This window comes from Bidens hawaiensis, unplaced genomic scaffold, assembly GCF_021521415.1.
Source record: "Bidens hawaiensis isolate Kalapana, Puna unplaced genomic scaffold, B.hawaiensis_p1.1 tig00000599_1, whole genome shotgun sequence".
NCBI lineage: Eukaryota > Viridiplantae > Streptophyta > Magnoliopsida > Asterales > Asteraceae > Bidens > Bidens hawaiensis.
Genome location: NW_027491036.1, coordinates 2,487,747 through 2,513,551, shown reverse-complemented (window position 1 = coordinate 2,513,551; position 25,805 = coordinate 2,487,747). Strand labels below are relative to the sequence as shown.

At 37.8% G+C, this 25,805-nt stretch overlaps 1 long non-coding RNA gene across 1 annotated transcript; it reads left to right on the top strand.

Moving 5' to 3' along the window:
* Window positions 1–16,708: 16,708 nt before the first annotated feature.
* On the top strand, window positions 16,709–17,824 carry LOC143636652 (uncharacterized). Its single transcript, XR_013154278.1, has 3 exons — window positions 16,709–16,812; window positions 17,514–17,646; window positions 17,744–17,824. It is a non-coding gene; the product is annotated as an uncharacterized LOC143636652 (long non-coding RNA).
* The last annotated feature ends 7,981 nt before the right edge of the window (window positions 17,825–25,805 follow it).

Here is a 25,805-nt window from a genome sequence, read left to right as displayed (position 1 = left end):
AAAGATTTTAAAGAAAAAAATAATCTATAATTGAAGTTCGGTCCGGTTCATCAGCCCAGCCGGTAATTTCCTTATTTTATTGGAGAAAGTTTAAAGAGGCATAACTGGACTGGCTTATCCAAGTTGAAAACATGTGTTTTTGAAGGTGGGTTTTGTAATCCGTAAAAGACAAGAAGAAACGAATGGAGCTTAACATTCCGTGTCGTCACGTTCACACAATCGAAGAACCATATGATAATTAATTTTTAAATACAAATAAACAACAAAAAGAATTAGAAAATTTCCAACCTTTCTTATGCATATTACTCGACAAATTTCTTAGAAGAAGACAACTCATTGTGCATAATACATGGACAAATTTCTTAATATTTAGGGATGAGCTCGGTATCGATCTCAAATTCTCTGATCTTAAATTTCCTAAAAACATGGCACCTTCACTGAAAATACTTGGTTCGGTACCATTACTGTAGGCAAAAATTCAATTACCGGTATCGATTCCGATTTTCTTTAAAACTTGGTACCGGTACTGGGACGACAATACATGTTTGGTACCGGTAACCGATAACATTTTCTCATCCTTAATAATATTATGAGAAAATTCCCAAAATAAATGTTTATTAAAACGTTTTTTAGGTTTTAGGTGTCATTTGCAAGAAATTCTTAAAATATGTATTATAATCTAGTCGTGACGAGTAGTTTGTATAACCAATTAAAACTGGACACGTGTCTTTAAACCAACCATAATGAGCAAATTTACTAACCATTAACTCGTCACGACTAAATAAGTTTTATGCCTCGTAATCAACGCCCACGAGTAATTCATATGTTCTTTAGTCGTGACGAGTAGATTGTAAGGTTAAACTAGTTGCGGCGAGTTAACTATTAATAAACTACTCGTGTGGGGAATGTAAACCATGTAAACTAGTCGTCGCGAAGAAATGACTTATGAATTACTCGTGTGCGTTGATTACGAGGTATGAAACTTATTTAGTCATGACGAGCAAATGATTAGTGAATCTGCTAGTCACGGTTAGTTTAAGGGCACGTGGCGAGTTTTAACCGGATCTACAAACTACTCGTGTGTAATCATAAACTACTCACCACGACTAGTTTTGATGTATAATTATTTATACATCTTTATTGCATCATTTTATACTCGATTCATGTTATTATCATGATAATATTATTGAGAATCAATTCTAATAAGCCTCTATTTGTTTTTGTAGGAAAAATGAGCTTAGAAAACCAAACATGAAGAAAAATAAAGAAAAAACCAAGAAAAATGATAATCTGTCAGCTAAGCATAGGCCAAGCCTCAGCCAGGCATGCCCCATTTCCATCTGAAGACACATCAGCTAAGCATGAGGCTGTGCCTCAGGCAGACACGCCCCACGCTTCCTTCGAAGATGACAAAATAAAGTACACAGTACATTGTCCCCTTTTTTGAAGACACACAGGGTCATGCCTCAGCCAGACATGCCCCATGCCAATCAAGTCTGCCAAGAAAGTACAATCAGTAGCATGCGCATTTAATGCTTGGGGGACCAGCACAGCCCATGCCTAGACCAAACATGCCCCGTGTCTAGCTATATTCCATAGAGTACAACCAGGGAGCACGTGGTGTACTACATGGGGACCAACATGGGTCATGCCCTACTAAGCATGGGTCATGCCTTGTGCACATTTAGCCTATATAAAGACCATGCATGTTGCTCATTTGGAGTGCACAATTTTGGAGAAAAACACTCTCATTTCCACTCTCATAATCCATAGAATTAAAGAAAGAGAAGCTCTTGAATCCTTCATACAACATCAAGAAGAAGTCTTAGCATCATCATAATTATCTAGCTTGGTTAGATTATCTTAATATTAAACATGAATGCTATATTCTTCTATTTTGGTGTATCTTTTATAATTATTATGAGCTAAAACTCTTTAGATCACCTTAACCCATGATGAAACTTGACAACTTTTGATGGTTGGAATTAATATATGATAATTTTATGTTAAAATAATAACTAGTTCTTGGTTATCTTTTGATGAAATATTGTGTTTAAACAATTGAAAGTAACATACAAGAATTATAAATGGTACATCTTGTTATGTTGAAAGACTCTTGATTTTATCATTTATTTATAAATGTTGTTCATACAACTTTATAACTTTTAATCTAGAAATAGTTAAAATAATTATTGTATGCTACATGAAAATTGGTTAAACACATATCCTCATGTTTAGATTTAAAAAGATTGAACATTTGTTATGAATTGATATTCTTGTTAAGTAATATTATAAATAATTTGTTAACACAACTATTTTAATATTACACTTGGGTTGAAAATTCATAAATCAAATGAATACTTGAACTTAGTCTAATTTAATCAACCGTAGGTGGATTATGTGTTGTTCATGTAATCTTTCCGACCGGTTGTTAGATTGAGTTTCGTAATTTAATGATAATCTATATCTTTAAATTTCAACATAAAGGTTCACTTACATTATAGTATGATTTGAGATGATTAGTTTGTATATAATTCGTACTAAGTTTTCCAAAAAATCATTTGGATGGTTATCTATAACTAGAAACTATTCTTTTTAAAACAAAATAGTGAATTTATCATATATTTAAGTTTACCATCATTAGAAGTCAATTGGATTCTAAGTTAAGGTGATAGCTTCTTAATTCTTGTTTATCTCCATTATCGTGTTACTTGCTTTAATTTATTGTTACGAGTTTTTCTAAAAAATTAATCTTAAAACAAATCAATTAAGCTCATTTCTCACAGTTATTATATTTGCAAAGGTTTGGTATTAAAATTTACATGTCCATGGATTGATACCTGGTTCTCGCCGTTACTATATTACCACACGATGGGTACACTTGCCTTTTGTGTGTGTGGTTAAGTCTAGGTGAAAACCATTTTTAAAACCTAACAAAGTGTGATAAATCTTTAATAAAAATATATATATCTCACACCTCATCAAGTTTATAATACATAGTTTGGGAATTTCTTGCAAATAATACCTAAAACCTGAAAAACGTTTTCATAAATGCCTATTTTCGAAATTTTCCCTAATATTATTGCTGCCAACCAACCATCACACTGATGAATTCTCCACGTAGACCCTACATGCCTATGGTCTTGTGCATGCAGCGCAGTTTTTCGCGTCATGCTTTTACACCACCTCAAACAACACTACAACCCTTCACAACAAACTACGGCATGAATTTCAAATTTTTTTAACGTAAATATTTTATTAAATAACAATTCTTCACAACTAGGGGTGTTCAGTATTCAAATTGAACTCGAGTAACTTGGAATTTGATTCGACTCACATTCAAAGTTCAATGTTTGAATTCAATTTTCAATTATTCAAATTCGATTTGGCTCGAATTCGAATATTTAGTAAATGAATTTTGAATCGGAGAGGAATTTATGATTATAAATTCGAATTCAATTTATAGATTTTATTATTGTTGTTGTTGATGTTATTATTATTATTATTATTATTATAATAGATATACATATTTGTTAAAAGATAAATTATAGAAATTTTATAAAGTCTGAAGAATAAAAATTGAAATTTTGTCATTTTTATTATTAATTCATGTAACTGGATGTTACCACTATAAATATTTTAGATGTTATAAATTTAAATGATTTATTTGTATTATATAATTGTACTTTGTTGTTATAAAAACGTAAATTTGTAGCCGTTTTGAAATTGAAATTAAAATAGATTTTCTGAACTGAATTTGAATCAAATTTCAAATTAGCTATTTTGAATTCGAAGCAAATCAAATTTGTCAAATCTATTTCAAATTCAAATCTAGGTTCAAAATTCAAATAATTCAATTCTAATAATTGAATATTCGAAATTGGATTAGTTGAACATCCAATTCCACATCAGCCTAATTTCATATCTTTTATCCACCTTTTCACACGTGAATTATAAATATTTAACATTAATAATAAAAAAATGTTAAATTCTGTAGGTTCCCAGCCGGATCTACACGGAATATCTCGTTCTACGTAGGTGCGGAATCCCTACGTAAGACGTTACGAGCGTAGAAGACGATACACGTTAACACGATCAAACACACGTTACAATAAACAAAGACACGTTCTATTGCAACTGGAAACACGTGATTCACTGATCACCGATTACACAAACTGAATAACTCGTTACCTCTCCTTCTATGAAACACAGCCGTAACTTAGACTATTTAACAGTCGACAACTTCGCCTAACATGTTTAGGCGAAGTTGTTCCTAACTTCGCTTGTTCCACAAGTTCGCCTATATCAGCGAACTTGTGAGAACTTCGCTTACATCCAAAACAAAAATCCAACTAACTCGATTACAGACACTAGACACTGAACTACTGACATCATGTACCAACAGACTCCCCCTTGGCAGTAGCTTCATATCTCTATCTTCAAGCACGTGTCTTGTAATCTTCAACAATCTTGTATCTTTCAACTTCAAGCATGAACTCCTTCTCGTACACAAACTGATACTATTCTTTGATATTTCTTCGCTTCTTCTTTCCAAGCAGGAATATAAAATATCTTCTTCTCGTTCAGCACATGCAGATCAGCTTGAGACAAATTCACCAAGTGCATTGGATCATACACTCTCAGCAGCTCTTTTTCATCTTCATCCTCCATTACTGCTTCAGCTGTTTCACAATCAATGTACCACCACTTCAGATCTTTGAGCACATCCTTGGGCATTTGTTTCATCGGCACTTCTTTTAGACACCGGATCGGCTTATACTTCATGATCATCCAAGGCTTGCCATCTGCTCTCATTCCTCTATCTTTGTCTTCAACGAGCTTTCCTTTCTGTGGTTTCAACAGCTCGAACTTCTTCTCCTTTATACTTTCCTTCCATACTATCTTCCCAATGACTCTAGCCATGTTATCATCACTTCTGTTTATCAACCCCAATCTGGCTAAGTCCTTCACTTCACATTCTGGCAATGTATTCAACGATCTCAACAGCCTTTTGAAGTACTGAACCCCATCATACCTTTTAATCACAAACAGCCTCAACTGCTCATCATATAACCAGCATATAATCCCCTTCTTCGATTCAGCATAACCCCTGATGTTGTAAGTTTTCTTGAACATAGTAGGGACCGCCGGTTTCTTAGTTTTTATGAACCACTGAGCGTAGCCTTCTTTCCATCTTGGCTGCTCTTCCCATTCTGTCTCATCGTTTCCCATATCTTGACCTATATCTGACTTATGAACTTCCGGAATCTCATGCTCAACATTCTCCTCTACAATCTCTCCCTCTTCAATCTCACTATCAATAACAATCTCTGCCTCAATCTTCTCTTTCTCATTAACCGGTAATACATCATCATCACCTATAATGTCATCATCCATCATCTCAGCATCCACGACCACCACATCATCACCCGAACCGCCAGCTGCACTTGTTGACTCCCCCTGAGATGTGGAAGTCCCAAGAGCTTGTTCAGTTCTTGGCAACTCTCCACCTGCACCTTTCGATGCATTGGGATCATCGTCTCGATCATTACACTTCTTCGTCCTCAGCTCATCACCCCTACAGCTCGTCTCCCCCTGAGATGCCAAGAACTGCTTCTAGGCATCAGTTATTTTACCATGTTCGATCAGCAGGGACGACTGAATCTGATTCTCTGCAACGAGGCGCTGAATAGCATGGGTCTGGATAAGATTTACCCTTGATTGTTCTGCCACGACCCTTTCAAGCGCTGCTATTCGTTCAGTGTTGGATAAGGTTGCATCGAAATCAAACCACAGATGTGATATATCTTGAGTGTACTGAGGAGGGATTTCCAATGTAACCGGGACCTCAGAAGTAGGCGTAAACGTAACCGCAGGTGGTATCGTAACCGACAACCCTGCAGTAGCAACAACTGTCGACTCAATAAATCTTGCGACGACCTCCGTTGGAGTAATAGTTGGAGGTGGTAAAGATACAATCTCCGGAGTCGATAGCTGGAATGTAGTGAGTGGGAGGCCGAATGAGGATGAGGTAGCCACCACGGGAACATCCGTGGCGATTGGCCTTGTAACTGGCAATGATGACGGAACTATAGTCATACCGGACAGTGCGGGTGGAGTGAAACGAACCACTCTTGAGCTCTCACCAGCTCCCGAACCTGCACCTGTCCTCTCCCTTCTCGATCTACGAACCAACTGATGTACTTCTTCTTCAAAATCTGAATCATTGTCATCATCGGCTCTCTTCCTCTTCCCATGAATCCGTTCTTGTGTTACCAAAACTCGTCTCGCTTTAGCCACATCATCATCTGACGAGTCTGAATCAGCCACCGTCGTAGCTGCCCTAGTAACATTCACACTAGAAACCTGTGCAACCGAGACTTGCACATTTTCCTCTGGATCAACACGTTCCATATCAAAGAATCCTTGACCACCAAACGCTGCATCAAGGTCTACATTTTCCTCTGGTGACACAACAGGATCAGCAGGTATAGCTTGAGGTGCTCCAGCCTATTGTGGTGCCGGATCCCGAAACTCGTCCCCACGAGCTGGAACATACTCTGGGTTGATCAAGTACCCAAATAGTGGAGTATGTCGAGGACGGAGCTCAGGCTTGCTTCTTGCACTCGATGATCTACACTGAGCGAAGATCCTTTTACTGACACTTTCTACATATCTAATCGGGCGGCGCTGAGGTAACGTGGGAGCAACATGATTCAAGATCATTTGTAGGAATCTTGGATACATAAGAAATCTCTCACGCGCCACCGCTCTTCTCTGACGATCTATCTTGTAGAATACCATCTGACTAAAGCTGTAACGCTTATTGTAAGTCAGTGCAGTCATCGCCGACTGCATGGTCGCACCCATTCCATCTGTACCAGCCTTTCTCCCTGACATGCAGACTATCATCACATGCATGAGAAAGCGCCACTGGTCTAGCAAGAACCCCTTGCGTCTCTGAGTATCCCCCAAAGGACCAGAATATCCCATCCTCAGAAACGCACCATCTCGGAATGGAGCCACAAAGTCTGTAGGATCGTCTCTCGTTTCATCTCCAAACCGCAAAGCCACCCTGATCTGTTCAGATGAGAACTGTACTATCTGATTGTTGATCGTTGCACGCATAACCGGGGGCTCGACTCGACAGTCATATTCCACTGTCTGCCAGAAATCTTCTAAGTTTGGTAAAGATATCGGCAGCGTTTTGGTAATGGCGTGAAAGATACGCGAGCGTAGTAGAAACGTGATGATTTCGCGGAAATCATCAACACCGCTCGCATTCGGGTCCAATGTAATGTACATGTTATGCCCCGGGAAAAACTGTCGATGGTTATCTCCTCCTTCGTCACCGCCTGCACCACCTGCTCCAGCTACAGCTGCCATTTCTGCAACACAAACAGTCTAAGTTAGAGATACGTCAAGGCAAATCACAAGTTCGCCTGTTACCATGAGCGATGTTATGATTTATTATGTATAGGCGAAGTTAGAGGTGGGGCGAAGTTGGGGACAACTTCGCCTCAACTTGAACTTCGCCTGATAAATGTTAAGTAAAAAGGGCCAGGCGAAGTTAATGAGAACTTCGCCTCATATACGGTTACATAATTAATTGTCAGGCGAAGTTAAACCTCAGGCGAAGTTAAGGATAACTTCGCATAAACTGTAAGTTCGCCTGAATATGAATCGGCAACAGTTAGACTTTCGAACGAGTTGAATTGGGTCAATTTGGAGATTGCGGATCTCGTAAAAACATGTTTTTAAGACGATCTAGACGATTAAGTTGAGTATGACCACGTAATAACAGGTTTGAAAATCGGGTGGTGAGTTTTCGAATTAAACGGGGTCGCGAATCGGGTCGAAACGACCTTTGATTAACATCAATGATAGTGAATATACTTTATATCGACACTACACACCTTGAAATCAGATTAGTATCGAGAGAAATAACACAGATTGGATTCGAGAGATAAGTTCGCTTAGGGTTAACTGAGAATATAAGTTCGCCGATTTTGAAAATAATGAACAGTTTGACCAAAAATATCTCTTTATATAGGGTCAAAGTTATGCAGGTGAAGTTATGGATAACTTCGCCTATTGCAGGCGAAGTTATGGATAACTTCGCTGATATGAAAATTTACACAACAAACCCCTATAATTTGAACAATTTGCAATTAAGTTTTAAAACATCCTTTAAAGCGTTAAATGATACGATCAAGACCAAGTAACCAGGTATAAAATCATACAATTACATAAGTAGAATAAAACTTAGAAATAAAGTACACGGGATCAAATTTCAGTCTCGACAAGGACTACCATGTTTTAGAAAAGATCTGAACAGGAATCATACTAATTAAGTGACTGTCACATAGATCCATGTTCAGCTGTATTATGACATAAAGAAATAGGTTGTAAGCAGGTAAATAACTTAGAATGGTTTTCATCGCTTCTGTGATACGGGTTAGGTTCAATTAAGCTCAAAACTTAAATGGGCAACACATCAGAGATTGTGATGCCTCCTATCTATTCTCAAAGCGTATTTGGCTTTCCCCAAGTCACCCCGAGTTGACCTCGACCCGTAGTGTCTGATTAAATAGTAAGTACTTTTCGATCTTTAGACTCTTCTTCCCGTCCTCTTTCTCATATCTTGATTGAGAAGTATTAACCTCATAAGCTCTAGAATGTCTCAGTAACATTTTTTTTTACACAGTTTCAGAGTCCTAAACAACTGCAAGTCCCGAATCTGGATCACTGCAGTTTCTTGACACGCTATCTTCACCGGAATCAGAACACTCACGGGCTCGTGTATGACTGGGTAATCGCTTTTCTTCCTATCATTCGGAAATATATATATGGAGACATGCACAACTCTTAAGGAGTTTCCACGTAAAATCGAGTAGATTTAGTTAGTATCACCTCTACTTTTACGCACCATAAAAAGCTACCATGACATACAATGACTGTTCTAAAGTCTTTTAGGCCTAATAACTTCACTAGTTAAGCACACAGAATCAGTATATCTATCACTTTCCAAGGTTGGATCAATTTTCTATTAAACATAGTAAAGGAACTTCTTACGAAGTAGTAGACTTGAAAAATAATTTCATCTCCCAAAAAAATTTTAACTTCTATCACCCCGATCAAGTCGAAGTCTTCAGGTAAACGGCTATCCTGAAGATCCAATGGATCAGCTGGACCGACCACATACAAGTATGTGTCCTTCTAACTAAGTATGAACGACTAATTTTCAGCGAAAGAATAAAAACACATCATAAACCGCCCCGGTCACTTTCAGTCATCTGGTTAATGGCTATCCTCATATTCTACAAGTAGAAATGAGGACCAAACATATCCGAAGATATGTCCTTCAAACTGAGGCAACCGACATAATTCTAAGCGATAGTGATTTTTTTTTTCAAAATAAAGACAAGAAAAGACGGTTACTCAGGATTGATCATCCCATTCAGCTCAACAAGGTTTTGAAATCGAGTTTTGTCAAACGCTTTAGTAAACAAGTCAGCGAAATTATCTAACGTATCAACCTGTTCAAGCACAATCAATTTCTTCTCAGCGCAATCCCGTATAAAATGATGACGGATGTCAATGTGTTTAGTTTTGCTATGCTTTATGGGATTGTTAGTTACTGAGATAGCAGCAGTGTTATCAATGCAAATAGGAGTATGAGTGAAATTCAGACCATAATTGCGCAATTGCTGTTGTATCCAAAGAACCTGGGAGCAGCAATTCGATGCTGACATGTATTCTGCTTCACAGGTTGAAATGGCGATTGAGGTCTGCTTCTTGCACTGCCATGACACTAATCTGCCTCCAAGAAACTGACATCCACCTGTTGTTGACTTCCGATTCTGATTGCACCCTCCATAATCAGAATCTGTGTAGGCGACTAACTCCAAGTCTCCTCCTTTCGTGTACCACAACCCTAGCTTAGGCTTGCCTTTGAGATATCGCAATATCCTCTTCACACCCTTCAAGTGAGATTCCTTTGGGTTTGCCTGAAAGCGAGCACAAAGACAAACTGCAAACATAATATCAGGTCTTGAAGCAGTTAAGTACATTAAAGAACCTATGATTGCCCGATATTGGGTGGGGTCAACGTCTGCATCACTGTCTGAATCAGCACCCAATTTATGGTTGACGCAAACTGGAGTATCAAATGGAGTGCTGTCCTCCATCTTGAAGCGTTTGATAACGTCATGGACATATTTAGTTTGATGAATGAACATCCCATCTTTCTTCTGATCAACCTGCAGTCCTAAAAAGAAAGTTAGTTCACCCATAGCACTCATTTCAAACCTCTTTTTCATGACGGCTTCAAATTCCTGACACATGGCGACTTTTGATGCAGCAAAGATGATGTCGTCCACGTAGACTTGCACCAGAAGAAAGTCGCTTCCTTTTCTCTTAAAGAACAGTGTGCTATCGATCTTTCCCCTTTCAAATTCATTCTCAAGCAAGTAATCGGATAGAGTTAAGTACCAGGCACGAGGGGCCTGATGTAGCCCATAAAGCGCTTTACTTAGCTTGTACACGTGGTCAGGAAAGTCTGGGTCAGGAAAACCCGGAGGTTGCTCAACGTACACGACCTCATCGACTTTACCGTTAAGAAACACTCTTCACGTCTAACTGGAACACCTTCAACTCCTGGTGTGCAGCAAATGCCAAAAAAAATCGAATCGCTTCTAATCTCGCCACAGGAGCAAACACTTCATTGTAGTCGATCCTCTATTGCTGATTAAAACCTTTTACAACCAGCCTCGCCTTGTTCCTGATAATTATCCCTTTTTCATCTCTCTTGCATTTGAAAACCCATTTGGTGCCAATCGCATGCACATTTTTCGGTTTTGCAACCAAAATCCAAACCTCCATCTTCTTGAACTGGGCTAACTCTTCTTGCATGGCTTCAACCCACGAGCTGTCCTTGAGAGCCATTTGATAGTTCTTAGGTTCAATCTGGCTGATGAAGCAGGTGTACAAGCATTCGTTAATGATGCATGTATCTTTAATGCTTGTGTAAACACAGGTGTGCTCATTCAAGCTTTGTCTTGTTTGTACACCGTCGGACAGATCACCTATCACGTTCTCCAAAGGGTGATTTTTGTGAACTCTCGTAGTCGGAACCGAACTGACTTGCAGATTGTCTTCCAGGTTCGAAGGTAGCTCATCAATGGGTGATTGTTGTTGAGAGTGAAACGGATTGAAGAATTCCTCTTTAGTAGAGGCAGCAGGGGTATCGACAGCATTTGACGAGGAAGGTTGACATTCATCGTACAGCGGTCTTTGCACAAAATTGTCTTCCTCATCGTAAAGCATCTTCGTAGCTATTCTCTCATCAACTTCTGCACAATCCAAGTAAGGCATGTTAAAAGATTTAAAAAGCCTATCATAGTCGAAAGCCCCAGCGGGTCCCGTGCTTGGTTTTGGTGATTTGTAACTTGTGATATCAGTGTTACACACCACCTCAACCTTGCTGGTCGATGTATTAAAGACTCGTCTGTTGGGAGTCCCAACAACATATCCGACTAAAATACCTTCGTCGGCTATTTCACCAAATTTAGAATTTGTCTTTAATATCGAACACGGGGACCCGAATGGTTCAAGACCACTCAAGTTAGGCTTTCTCCCATGCATAAGTTCATAACATGTTTTATTCAATCTTTTAACAGTTAAAACTCTATTAAGGATATAACAGGCTGTTGCAACAGCTTTAGCCCAGAACACCACAGGAAGTTTCGAATCAGCTAGCATGGTTCTGGCTCCTTCAATTAACGTTCTGTTCTTCCTCTCAGCCACTCCATTTTGTTGCGGAGTATACGGAGCGCTGTACTGGTGGTCTATCCCTTTCTGTAAGCAGAAGATCTCCATCTGATAGTTTTTGAACTCTGTCCCATTGTCAGTCCTGATGAATTTAACCTTCTTCCCCATAATATTCTCAACCTTGGTAATCAAATTTATTACCAACTGCACCGTTTCATCCTTTGTCTTCAGGAAATATACCCAAGAATATCGAGAGAAATCATCAGTTATCACCAAGCAGTATGATGTTCCACCTAGGCTTTTTACATTCACGGGACCGAAGAGATCCATGTGAAGTAGGTCTAGGGTACTGACTATTGAATTAACCTTCTTGGTGTGATGAGATTTCTTGTGTTGCTTTCCCTTTTTACACGATAAGCATTGGTCTTCAAAGTTGAAATTTTTCAAGGGAACACCCAGCACCAGCCCATTCTTGACAATGTAGTTCATTTTCCGAAGATGAATATGCCCCATTCTTCGATGCCATAACTCGGACTCCGATTCAGTTGCTTTTGACAGAAGACACGATTCTTCTGTTGCAATCTCAGTCGACCTCATGTCCATAACATACGTATTCTTTTCCCTTGGAGCCTTCATTACTATCCATTCCTCTGGTATCTTGAAACCAGGATACAGTACGATCGCTTCATTCTTGGTAAAGTGCACAGTGTAATCTTTGTCACAGATCTGCGATACACTCAGCAGATTATGCTTCAGTTCTTCAACGAAATTCACTTTCTCTAACGTCATTTTACCATTAGTCACCGTCCCAATTCCAGTAATCCTTCCACCACTCTCTCCAGCAAAACTCACTCTTCCTCCCTGAACATGTTTCCATTCGTGTAACAAATTCTTGTTACCCGTCATGTGCCGGGAACAGCCGCTATCCACAACCCATAGATTGTTTGCAGCCCTGTTCAACTGTTCCTGCACGATCAAAGCAAAGGATTAAAATCTGGGGACCCAAGACCTATTGGTCTTGGGTCGATACATCCCGTACTTTGGCTGTCCAAAGTTAGTATTAGAATGATATCTGTAAGTCCTAAAAGGATACCTTCTTGTAGATTGACTATGAGGCCATCCAAACCTTCGTGAATTAAATGAATTATTACTAATGGTTTGGTTGTTAACAGAGAAAAACTGAGATCGATTTCTTTGAAAACCTGGATTAGTCCAGTGTCTGAACTTTGATGAGTTTTCATTTTTACCATTATAGTGATTACTGTTAGTTCTATTCTCAGTTTTCGAAGGCCTCATACCTCTGAATCTCTGCTTCAGAGGGCAATCAGCAACCAGGTGTCCTATTTGATTGCATCTGAAACAACTTCTGTGTTCAACTTTCGTATCAATCGTTGTTTTAGATGTTGAGGCTGCATTACCGCCCGTTTGTCTAACATATGGTGGGACATACGGGTTTAGTGGAGAATTCTTTTCAGTTGTTTTATTTTCCTCTCCACGTTTTGGTAACACTGCCTCTTGGTTTGTCTCACTCGACTCGGATGACTTGTCCGAATTTGATGAGACAAAACTAGGAACAGAAATCCTAACATTAGAAACAGGCATACTCGTTTCGCCTTTACTAACTTCTGGATCTTTAATTGTAACCTTAACCGGAACTGTCTGACCAATTTCAACATCAACAGATTTCTGATTACTAGGATCATAAGTGGAGTTATGATTATAAGGTGGTGGAACTTCATTATATCCAATTCCTCCCCTTTTAACTGGGGAACGTTGATCACTTACAAGGTGATCAAGTATAGCAGAGGAATTTCTAAATTGCTCAAGCTTTCTGTTAAGTTCCACCACTTTCACCTGGTGATCAACTATCTGTTTATCCCTTTCAGCTATTAGTTTGGTTTTCTCTTCTAACACTTCATAGCTAAGATCAATTACTTGTATTTTTTCAGCTAGACTGGCTTTAAGACTTCTGATATCTTTCTCACTAGCTTTTATTTTTACCTTGTAACTATTTTCTCTAGCTTTAGTGTAATGATGATCTTCTTTTAATGTTTTAAATTGAGCATCCAAACTAACAAACTGATCAGTTATTGTTCAGACAGATTTTCACATTTCGTACAAGGGAGTTTAGTACTTACCTCGGAGAGCTGGTATGTCACTTCTGCCATGTAAGCTTGATTTTTTCCAGTCACTTTCTCACTTCCTGCAGTTTCGATGGTCACCAAATTGGCCTGTTCGAACACTTCCTCCACATGCAGATTCCAGTTGTACTCCCCATTTTGTCTGGATATCATGGCCCTATTCTCATTACCACCCCCACTCTGTTGTGTAGACCTGTTTTGACTGCGTTCTACACGTTCATTTGTGCACTCTTTAGCAAAGTGTCCATTCTGTTGACAGTTATAACACCGCACCTTTGATTTATCAAAACCTGGTCTTTCACCAACAAACTTTCTACCTGTCTTCTTCATAAACCTCTTAACTCTTCTCACTATCATCGCCATCTGCCACTGCAGATCCATCTCCTCCAGATCATCAGCATCGATCTGATCATAGTCTTCGTCTAGAGTTGCAGGGTCAACAATCTTACCCTTAATGTAATTTTCGTACGAAGCAATGAAAGATGCATAGAGAGCAAACTGCTGTTCAGCAGATTTGACACTCATGGGCATCTTAGAGTAGTTGTTGTTAGGAACACTTGAAGCGAAACTACCCTTGGTTGCTTGAGGTTTAGAAGCATTTGTTCCTCCAGCTACAAAACACATATCACCATCCATGTTGAGAGTTACATGACCTTCATGTGTTGAGTTAGCGCCCGAGTCTCCCTTTGAGTAGTAAGCCGACGATTCAGACTTCGAACTTGAACTTGAGTTAACTTTTGCACCATACATTCCCGGATCCTGAACCTGATCAGTTGGTGTCTCTTTTCGAACCATGTTAAGTTTAAAAGTTCGTAGTTTGTTGACTGCTGTTTCCAAGTCATAGTCGGCAAACTCTTTGTCTTCTCTCATCAAGACAGTGTACATCTCCCATTTCGGTGGGAGAGCATCAAGGAGTTTTTCCACGATCTCATCTTCTTTGTAAGGAATGGAATAATTGTTGAGTTCGGTCATTAGGTGATAATATCTCGTGATGATATCATCAAGTGATTCATTCTTCAAGTACTTGAACACAGAGAATTGGGTTTTGAGTAGTTTAATCTTTGATGCACGAATCCCCACATTACCTTCAAATCGGTTTTCAAGTGCTTCCCAAAGCTCTCTGGCGGTTTTATATTTCCTGAAGGTGTGAAGAATCTCTTGTGGAAGAGCCATTGTTATCGCTACATGAGCTTTGCTTTCAGCCTCATACATTTTCTTTTCTTCTTCTTCCATCTTGTTGTATTTCTTAATCTGTTCATGACCCTCATACAGAGCAGTTGGTGGAATGTATCCATCTTGAATGCACACCCACATCTTAGCATCTTGGTATTTAACATACTGCTCAAACCGATCCTTCCAAGCCACGAAATCGGTACCCTTTAGCATCTTCGGTGCCTTAGTAGCTGAACCCGCTTCCACTTCCATCTTCACTAGTTCCGTAATATTTATTGAAGTCATCTTTTATGAAACGAAACACAAAGAAACCCGAGAAATAAAAATTTTATCCTTAACAGTACTGTAGGCGAAGTTGTGGATAACTTCGCTTAAGTCTTAACTTCGCTTGAATTTTTAACTTCTCTCTCCTTTCTAAATTCACCTGATTTGTCGAAGTTGTGAGGTAGGCGAAGTTGTGGATAACTTCGCTTGAGATAAGCGAACTTGTGAGGTAGGCGAAGTTGTGGATAACTTCGCTTAACCTTATATCTTCGCCTAAACCTTACAAACAGTAGCGGCAACTTCGCCTGATGAACACGATGATTTTGCAGGTTTGATTTTGACGTTTTGCGAGGTATGCGAAGGTGTAATGGGTTGTTTATGATGGTGGGAGGTGAGTAGGACACAAAAATTCGGTAAACTCGTCCCGCGAATAGTCGAACAGAACGATTTCTACACCCGCGTGATAATCACGAACCACACAATCACGAGCAAAAGCTCTGATACCAATTGTAGGTTCCCAGCCGGATCTACACGGAATATCTCATTCTACGTAGGTGCGGAATCCCTACGTAAGACGTTACGAGCGTAGAAGACGATACACGTTAACACGATCAAACACACGTTACAATAAACAAAGACACGTTCTATTGCAACTGGAAACACGTGATTCACTGATCACCGATTACACAAACTGAATAACTCGGTACCTCTCTTTCTATGAAACACAGCCGTAAGCTAGACTATTTAACAGTCGACAACTTCGCCTAACATGTTTAGGCGAAGTTGTTCCTAACTTCGCTTGTTCCACAAGTTCGCCTATATCAGCGAACTTGTGAGAACTTCGCTTACATCCAAAACACAAATCCAACTAACTCGATTACAGACACTAGACACTGAACTACTGACATCATGTACCAACAAATTCAAGTTGTCCTACTTTACTAGTGCCTATCAGGTCTCACTCCTAACTTTTCCTACAAGTCTACAACCACTTTGTTTTTTAAACATAAATAACAAAAAGAAATGATACTCGAAGCTTTGAATCCCACAATAATTACTTGAAATAATGCTAGAAGCTTTCTACAACGACTTGGCCAAACCGAAGGTCGAGTCAACTCTTTTCTTTTTTTTTTTTCCTTTTTTTTCTCTTTTGACCAAATAAAATCCACAATAATTAATATGAAATTTTCTTGCTTGTACACTTCCTTAAAATAGTTATACAATTGTTATTTATGGATGCTATATAATAAGTTAGGTGTTAGTTTGAACGTTGAAGCTGTTTTTAAAGTTACAAGTTGGTGTTTCGAGTTCCAATCTTTTGGGTTGGTAATTGTGAGGCCCGATCCTAACAATATCTATTTATGTGAAATGGATCGGATTCCAGTTTTGTTTTCATCTTCTGCTCTGCTCTTGTTTATTTTGGTATTATATAAAATATCGAGTGTTTATGGAAATTCTGAAGGTACGTGGTTTCTTGATGCCGATTTTTTAGAAATGCATTATGTTCATAGGAGTGTGTGTCGAGTTTGTGGGTTGAATTTGTAGAACCCAATAACAGTATTTTTATATGTCTGAAAAAACATCAACTTAATTTAACCAGCACACATTTAATATAGTGTAATCAGAACTTGACCATATAATTCATCTATCTAGATGACTCAAGGGTTGCTGGATAACTATTAAGTTGTGAAGCATTAATCTTGATAACTATTTAAATTATTAGAGTTTGAGTCACTTATTTAAATTTATTGAAATGTTTAAAGTAATTATAATTATCTTTTTATGAGGATAAGTTTATAAGATTTCGGGTTATAGTTGGTTTAGGTTTGAATTTAGTATAAATAGATTAGTATGGTTGATAATTTATGTTTGGTTAAGTTTTTCAATTTTTTTTCAATAAAGCAAAGAGTTGAACGAGTTGATCAAAATTGTCTTCTCGTGTTTGATTATTGAGGCCTGATTTCTAACAAGTTGTAAACGTTTTAATTGGGTTGGTTGGTCGACTTGTTTAACTAAGCAAGTCAACCCAAACAAGACCAAATTTTTAAACAGTCTAGATGTGAGAACCCAAGGTGTCTGTTTCGGAATTTGTCACCTATAGTGAAACTTCATTAATTTAACAACTTATGATAAGCTGATAACCCTAACCTTGGTGTAGAAAAGTTGACGCATTGTATGCATTAAAGACGCACCTAAGCGATCCTAACAATGTTATGCAAAGTTGGGATCCAACTATGGTGAATCCATGTCTTTGGTTTCATGTTACTTGCAATGGTGAAAACAGTGTTACTCGAATGTAAGCTTCTTCACTATTTTTGAGATCTTGAAGTAGCACTTCTTTTAACAGCGTAGTCTCATAAAGAATACTATGTTGTGGGATTTGTTAAACGCAGTGATCTTGGAAACGCAAACTTGAGCGGTGAACTAGTTCCGCAGCTTGGTCAACTTGCTAATCTGCAATACTTGTAAGTGTTAACTTTTGTATTGGTTGAATTAAGTTTGGAGTAACCTTAAAACACATTTTGTTCAAAAACTAGCAAAATGTAACATGTGTGATATGCATGAGTTCGGTCGGTATCATTTTATTCTGTTAAGGTACCGACACTCACTATAGTAACCGACAAAAATACCGATAATATCGTGCTATGGCAATCAGCATGTGTTTTAGATTGACCCAACGCTGTAAAAATGAATAATATTACCGGTTACAAAAATACCGATAGTGGCATTGATGTTGTTTAGTCAGAGTTGGTTCAGTTCGTCATTGTGTCGTCACGGTATCGACACCGGTATAGCTTACAATACCAAAAAGTACTTTATTTTGGCCCGACAGGGTAAAGTTAAATTACAAAGGGAGACAAAAATGAGAAGTGTGAGAAGTATTTGTGACCACACAAAAAACCCATAAAAATAAATTCAGAAAAAATAATAAAAAAATCGTAAATCAAAATATAAATAAAAAGTGAAAATTTTTAAAAAACTAAAATGTTTCCGCCACCAATCCCATTCAAAAAAAGAATACAAACTATAAAAATAAAAAATTTGACGAAAAGAAATAATGACGAAAATGAACAAAAGACACAATTATAACTAAAAAAAGACACAAAAGATCGCAAAATATAACACAATGTCGAACAAAATATAGCACAATGTTAAGTAATATAACACAAAATAAAGAAAAAAAGACATAATCAATGACGAAAATAAACACAAAACACAATGATAAACAAAAAGAAACAATGGCTTTTTCACTCACCATTGTGTTTTTTTAGAACGAGAAAGACGGGGTAACATTTTTGTGTTTTTACTTTTTCTCGTTGTTTAATTAAATTTTGAGTTATGATTTTTTTATTAACTTTTTTAGAGGGTTTTTTTGTGTGGTTATAGTATTAATTGTATATAGGTGTATGTATAGTATTATGATTGAATACGTTAAGGAAGCTTGAGAGGATGATTCAACAGAGGTTCGATAATAGATATCTCAAAAGTTAAATTAACAAAGGTGAACACCTCTATAAATAGAAGATTTCCAGTAATATGACGAGAACATCCGCTATCCATAATCCAGTTTTCACCAGAAATGGTCTTTGATGTACCCTACACACAAAAGAAAATGATTAGTTCAAAAAGGCAGCCCAGGCCTCAGTCTTGGGTACCTTTTGGTTTTCTTGAGAAATGTTAAACTTAGTCGAATTCAACTGTTGTTCAGCAACTTGAGAATAAGTTACAGGCTTCTTAGACTTTCGTCTTAGATAAGCAGCTTGAACTAATTTGAGTTCACATTTTTGCACAATGGTTCAGATGGAACAAACTTTGGTTTAGCATGACCATGAGTTTCATCCACATGAACAACCTTTCCAGGATTCACATTTGAGAACATGATGTGAGTATCATCATCATACGACACAGGTCGTTTCAGAATCTCTGTTATTAAAGGAACTGGTTTTGATTGATCTTTGACAAAGGGGTGAAGATTCTGAGAACTCTTCTGACCACAGTTTCTCACCACATGACCTTGTTGACCGCAAAGAAAACAACTTCGCATGTCCACATGATTGTGTTGAGATTTAGCAGTAACATATGACACAGAAGGATGATGATGACTCATGTTCTTGGTAAATCATCAGATGACTCAGATTTCTTTTTCAACTAAAAATCTAAGTTAGAACAAATTAAAAAACTTTTCAAAGTATCGGTTCCATTTGACTTTACAAATTTAACTTTCTTAACATGTTTTAAAACTTGCTTAGCTTTAGTCAAAGGATCAGATGAAACTGATGTTTTAGCTTAAGCATACTGACGTTCAAGATCTTGAATTTTGGAGGTTTCATTGTGAAAAACACTCTCAATTAGTTCCGGTTTAATGATAATTATTGGAATGTCTTTCTCAGTGAACATCGTGTCTATCCCCTTTAATTTAAATACACGACCAGTAGATGGCTTGGAAACATTTGGATTGATGAAACGCAACAAATCCTCATCAGAAATTTTGGGTTTTTCTGGTTTCTTAGCTCTCACTGGTTTGATCTTAACATGATTATCTTGTTTCACCTGAGTTGTGTGCGAACCATACATAGCCTCCTCAAATTCAGGAGGTTCACAAAGTATGTGATTAGAACTTGGAATGTTCTTGTTCTTATGTATGATTTCAGGTTCAAACACATCCTCGATGATGACTTTGTCAACATTTTCAACAAAGACTTTGTTGCTTTGAACATGAGGTTTCTGAGTTGTAGTTTGGACTTTAACAGTTTCAGGTTTAACTGGTTTTGCTTTTTCAGGAATCACATATTCTTTAACAATCACATCCTCTTCTTTTCTAGCACAAGGATTTGGTTTGTAATCATTTTGAAAAGGTGGTGGAATTTCAACAAAACCTATTCCTTTCTTTGATTTTTTTACTTACTAGATACTTCAATTATTTCATTTAGCAAAAAGGAAGAGTTTCTGAATTTTCCCAATTTGTTCTTTAACTCAAGAACCTCATTTTCAAGCTCGGTTATCTTTGATCTATGTTTCAAAATTTCTTGAAACTTTTGATCATTGATAGTCATTTTAACCGATAACTCAGCCTTAAGATCATGATTACTTATAGTTAAAGCCTCAATTTTCTCTCTTGAATTCATTTCAGAGGTTAAGGATTGTCTATAAGTGTCCTTTAAAGAAACAATCTCTTTTAGCAAATTATAATTTTGAAGTTTTAAGGAGTCTATCTTAGGCTTGTTGATTTCACAATCGGCACATGAAACATTAACAGAAAATTTAGAAGTTGAAGTACTAACATCATTTTGCTTAGCCATGTAAGCTGTCATGGTTGAATCACTGATCTTAGCCATACACGCGAAAGTGGTTGGAAGCTTTTCACTTGAATCATCTGAATCAGACTCAGTATCAGCATCAGAAGATAGCTCACTCCCACTTACATTTGATCCAAACATCACCAAATTAGCTTGATTGTCATGACACAATAATCGTTGTGACCAGTCATCGCCATCTAAATTGGACAACATTGCTTGTGATCCAGAAGACGAAGGTTTAGCTCCAGAAGACTTTCCCGCATCATTTCCACTTTTACCAGATGAATTCTGATCTTGCTTTTTGGGACCAGTGTACTCCTTCTTTGGCTGATCACATTCTTTAGCAAAATGTCCAAACTCTTGACAGTTGTAACACTTGACTTTTTAATTTATCAAACCCCAATTTCTTGTTTAGAGATGGAAGATCTTTACCTGTTCTCTGCATATACTTTTTAACTTTTCTGACTATCATAGCCATATTCCACTTCAAGTCCATCAGTTCCAAATCATCAGGATCAATTTGGTCATAGTCTTCATCAGTCAAATCTCTCGTTGCAATTTTACTACTAACCAGATTCTCATAAGAAGTCATGAAGGCAGATAAAAAGGCAAAATTTTGTTCGGCCTCCCTCATGTTTACATTCGGTTTGTGATGAGAATTGATTTGAAGGTGATGAATTTCCAGATCCTCCTGATGAACCCGAAATACCAGATAATCCAGTATTTCCAGCTGTGTAGAAACAAGCACGTGGATCACTATAGATAGTTGTTGAATTATCACTTGCATTTTGTGTTAGAAAAGAAGTGATAGGAGAAATTGTTGAACTTAATGGCATACTTCCACCATATAATGCAGGATCTTGACTATCTTTTGAAGAATTTTGACATTTAAGATCGTATTCTCGTGCTTCAATTTTTTGCATAAATTTCGATGTTGTCAAATCTTCATTGTTGAAATAATTATTCTCTTTTAGAACCATCAAGAAAGTCGAGCAAGAACTCGGTAATGCACTTTTAATAGTGTCAATCTTGTCGATCTCAGAAGTTTCCAACCTCATCTTATCCATCTCAGCTATCAAATGATTAAATCTTGCTATCATCTCTTCAACAGTCTCACCCTTAAGTAGGTTAAAGTTTCTAAATTGAAACTTGAGCATAACCTTTTTACTTTCAGCAGTGTTGCCCATACTTCTCATACGAATGTGTTGGAATAATGAGGCACAAATGTTTATGCTTCCTACTTGGTGAAAGATGTTTTCAGGTAAAGCCATAGTGAGAGTAGAATAAGCTTTCGTCTCAATTTATAACTCTTTCTTCTCTTCAACCGAATATTGCGAGATAGCTTTAGGTGTAAAACCAATGATCTCATCCCTAATAATTGGAACGGTGTAAACCTCATCTAAGCAATATGAACAATCAGGGTGAACTGACCCTAGATGAGCACGGAAACGGGGTTCCCATTTTGCAAAATCGCTAAATTTCATCAAACGTGGACAACTTGAATGTGAACCGATCTTGGTGTCCAGTTGCAACATTTGTTGCATTAATATATTTTGGGAAGCTAATGCATACATACCAGCCATGTTTGCTAAATGACAATTTTCTCAAACTCCAAGAGTTAAAACTGAAAATTATATTAAGGGACTGTGAACAGTAAAAGTAACGAACTGTGAACAGTGGTTAACGAATCACAATTTAATGAAGTTAAGATTGTTCAGGTAATGAATTAGGAATGATTTTAACGAATCTAAAATAGTAACTTTGACGAATCAGAAGTAAACTCCCACAAAACAGATGGTTTCCTCTAACGAATCACTAAGTGTAATCTTAGGGACTTAAGTAAAGAATTAGCTACAGTTGATAACCAATCAACTGATAGCGAATCAGGTTGTTACAACGATTGTAACAAACCTCTGACAACAATTGCCACGTGGAAAAAGTTGTTATAATAACAGTTAACGAGGTGAGACACGTGTCACACGAATTAGTTGACACGAATCAGAAAGTGTAACGAATTGATTCACGAATCAGCTAATCACTATAACGAATTAGCTTAAAATGTGAACGAATTAACCATAAATGTTAACGAATTGGCTAAAAATGTTAACGAATTAGCTTGAATCTCCAAATCTTCAAACGCATATTTCCAGATTTCTGGAAACATATGAACACTCAAACAAATACCAAATCTGTAATACTAACTCGATACACAACCAAATCGCTCAATTAACCTACCAAAACACTCAGAAACACACTGCGAATCCAACTCGCACCATCTCGTACGTCAAATTACCTTAACTCGAACCCAAATTAACCAAAACTACACTATGTTTTTGGATAAATGCAACCAAACCAATTCCAATACAAAACCAACTAATTACCAATTCCAATATACCAAACCTTCATGATATCTTACCAATTTCAAATCCAATCCACACAATCCATTTCCAATCCCAATTTACACTTAATTCGATCCAAATGTAACTCGGTCAAAAACTTAAACCAAAAAAATAACAATTAACAGTCTATTAATAACCAATTGACACTCAAATCAAGAGCAATCGAACACCGAAATCTCTGATACCACTTGTTTGAGCCTAATCTTATAGATCTAAGATCTAATAATAGTAAACCGGATCTAGTTCATGATGTTCTGATTTAATTACCTATTAATGTTATGTATAGTATTAATTGTATATAGGTGTAGGTATAGTATTATGATTGAATACGTTAAGGAAGCTTGAGAGGATGATTCAACAGAGGTTCGATAATAGATATCTCAAAAGTTAAATTAACAAAGGTGAACACCTCTATAAATAGAAGATGGATCTAGTTCGTTACACATTCCATAACGAACTAGCTTCCACTTCGTTACATTACAATAACAGAAATAAACTTAACTAATCACCTCCTGATTCGTTAAACATCCTTAACGAAACAGGAGGGAACTTAACTTAAGTCTAGTTCGTTAAACATCCTTAACGAACTAGATGATAAGCATAATGAACTACAGAAATAACTTAATACATATAACATAAATAAAACGACAAATACATTAACGATAGATACAAAGACTCGAGACGCAAAACTGTGTACTAACACATCTTTCACTTTTAACTGATGTAGCCTGATCTAAGGTCTGTTCGCGAGAACCAATTAGCACCTTGTAATTGATCAAAAAAATCACCAATCCGTGGCAACAGATATTATTTTTTACCGTAAGATCTTTCAACTCTCAGTAGTCTATACACATTCTTGTACTTCTGTCCTTCTTCTTAACAAATAACACCTCTGCGCCCCACAGAGAAACAATCAATCGTATAAGACCCTTATAGGGGATTTCTTGCAGTTGGGACATGAATTATTTAATCTTGGACGGCGCCAGGCGATAAGGTGCTTTCGTTATGGGTTGTGCTCCTGGTATTAACTCTACATGAAATTCCACCTCTCACTCCGGTGGTAACCCCAAATGGTCCTCTGAGAACACTTCTGGATAGTCAAACACTACAGGAACATCTTTCACTTCTTTCATCTCGGTCATGGCTTTGACAACATACGACAGGTAAGCACTACATCCTCGCCACATCAAACCCTCAGCTTTTATCATCAATATGACGTAAGCCCAGAACTTTCTTTATCACCATAAACCATCACTATACCACCATCCACAGATTTCAGCCTTATCAACTTACTCTTGCATACTATCTGAGCCTCAAACTCAGACAGCCAATCCGTTCGCAAAACCACATCGAACCCTCCTAAGGCCATTACATACAGGGTAACATGGAACTCATGCCCATATAATTCTATCTTACATTCCTTAACCATTCTCATTATCCTAACATAGGTTTCACTACCGGTTTCTACTTTAAAAGTTTTAGGCACACGACAACATTTCATTTTTGAACTTACAAACTGTCTTAGCTACAAAACTTCTATTCACACACCTGAATCAAACAAACACAGAAGAATAAATATTGTTTACTAGAAACGCACCTGTTATAACATTTGGTATCTTCTTAGCTTGTTCATGTGTCAGCGTATAGACTCTGGTCTTTGGTGTAGACATGTCAGCATCCTTGTTCCCACTTCCTCCAACTTCACCATCAATGCATTGCCTCGCCATATGCCCCGTCTTACCGCACTTGTAACATGTTGGCTTTGCCGCCCCACCTTCCCTTACTTATAATAGACATTTGACCCAAGCCTGCACTCTCCACCATGAACTTTACCAAACTTGTGAAAAATATCCGCACCCTTACCCCATTTGCACTCACCACCATGCATCTACCACATGCCTTACACGACTTCTACACCCACACATTCTACCTTTTACCCTTAAGGTTCCGCAATTGAGTGTCAGGTCGTTTAGCATGGGCGACCCATTTATTCTCTTTCTTCTCTTCTACTTCCACATCATCCACATTTAGGTCATCATAAACCATCTCTGCTAGTTCAACAGCAGAGTCAAATGTGGTAGGCTTACTAGCCCTGACTAAGGTACAGATGTTTTGTGTAAGTCCTCTAATGTAGCACCTTATTCGCTTCACCTCAGTATTCACCATATCAGGCACTAGTCCGGACATGCGGTTGACTTCCGTGGTGTACTTGCTGTGTGTCATCTTACCCGCATTCAAATTCATAAACTTTAACTCATCCCTATTTACCTCAGCATCAGCACGGAAACGCTTCATTACCATTTCCTTCAAATCATCCCACCTCATAGCCTTACTCTCATATGGGGTCTTTCTTTGTCCACAGTCTCCCACCAGAATAGGCTTCATCATTAAAAGACTGAGTAGCAAACCCCACAGCTTGATCAGGACGACATTCGCTGATTTAGATAACCTTGTCCATAGCGGTTATTCATTGGAGAGTAACTATTGCGTCATCCATACCGGTCTACTTTGGTGGATCACAGCCCTTAAACAGTCTGTAAGTGCACAGTCACGATCCTTCTCTTTCTAACCAACCCTCACAAACCTGACCTCGCTCAAACTACCTTTCTCAGTTTCATCATCTTTCTTAATACTCTCCCTTGTCTTATTAGTGGTTCGAACATGACATCCGGCAAACTTTTCTGGATGCAGATTCATTATTGCAATAGCTACAACGTGAGCAATGGCAGCTTGAATACAAGTATCAAGTTGATACCCCT